Source organism: Aplysia californica, unplaced genomic scaffold (assembly GCF_000002075.1).
Source record: "Aplysia californica isolate F4 #8 unplaced genomic scaffold, AplCal3.0 scaffold00018, whole genome shotgun sequence".
Taxonomy (NCBI): Eukaryota; Metazoa; Mollusca; class Gastropoda; order Aplysiida; family Aplysiidae; genus Aplysia; species Aplysia californica.
The window spans coordinates 1,914,825-1,916,168 of NW_004797288.1; positions in this window are offsets into that span (position 1 = coordinate 1,914,825).

A 1,344-nucleotide genomic window follows, 5' to 3' on the forward strand; every position below is an offset into this window, starting at 1 on the left:
ATGAAAAGTTTTTTGAGCGTGAGAGAAAACAAAAGATTGTCTGACATCCGTTCTTACATTTGACCCGAAAAAAGAAAAAAAGAAAAAAATATTAATTGTATTTTAAGCCTACGAGACCAAGACTTGGGAGTGGAGAGGACTTTTCTTTTTCCAAATGAGCTTCACTAAAGTTGACCTTTTCTTTATCATTTCTGATACGGGATCCCTATTGACAACAAGCTTTCCTGTCTGGAACAAACATGTTGCCAGTGTTAAAGTGAATCAAAGAAATTTAAAGTCATTCGAAACAGACAGAAATGTCCTGGACATTTTCTTTCGGAATTTTGTGTTTTGACGGTAACCAATAAACGACATAAACTACTATTACGTTTGCTCAAAGTTCTATAGGAAGCGGCAAAAGTCACTGAGATTATCATTTATTCTTAAAAAATGAAATGGTTTAAGTTTAACGCCCCCATCAACACTGGTTAGGTTATTTAAATGGCGGGACCACCGTGTTTAATGTCCATCTCCGAAAGGACTAAGCCAAGTGGGAAATCCGTGTTAAGTTCCTTTCCCAAGGACACAACGTCGGGCCGAGCTGAGGCTCGAACCCTCGAACCCGCAATCTCAAGATTACAAGTCCAGTAGCCTAACCACGAGGCTACTGGCGCCAGTTATCATTTTTGTAAAAGAAGCAGAGAAGATCATTGCTGACACTTATCATCCACTCAGAATATCAGACATTTATTAGAAGCAAACGTTTGGTATTTTTAAATCAAGAACCAACAGGTATCAAATTTCATTCATGCTATCATCAATACGAGCTCTTCCGTCTATCATCAATACATGTACATACTCTTGTATGTCCATCCAGTGACCATTCGTAAGAGTATGTGTGTGTTTATAAGTATGTGCACACGCGCGCCCACGGGCGTGTATGTGTGTGTGTGTGTGTGTGTGTGTGTGTGTGTGTGTGTGTGTGTGTGTGTGTGTGTGTATGTGTGTGGGTGTGTAAGTATATATGTATGTGTATGTGTATGTGTATGTGTATGCGTTTGTGAGTATGTGTATGTGTATGCGTTTGTGAGTATGTGTAAGCATTTGTTTATGTATAAAAGTGTATGTGTATGTTGTGTAAGTGTATGTATGTGGCTGTGTATGTGTATATGTATGTGTGCGTATGTGTATGTGTTGTATGTGTATGTGTGTGTTAGTGTGTGTGTTTTAGTGTGTGTGTGTGTGTGTGTTTGTGTGTGTTTATGTGAGAGAGAGAAAGATAAACAAAAAACCAAGAGAGAGAGGGAGAGAGACAGACACACACACATACAGAGAGAGAGAGAGAGAGAGAGAGAGAGAGAGAGA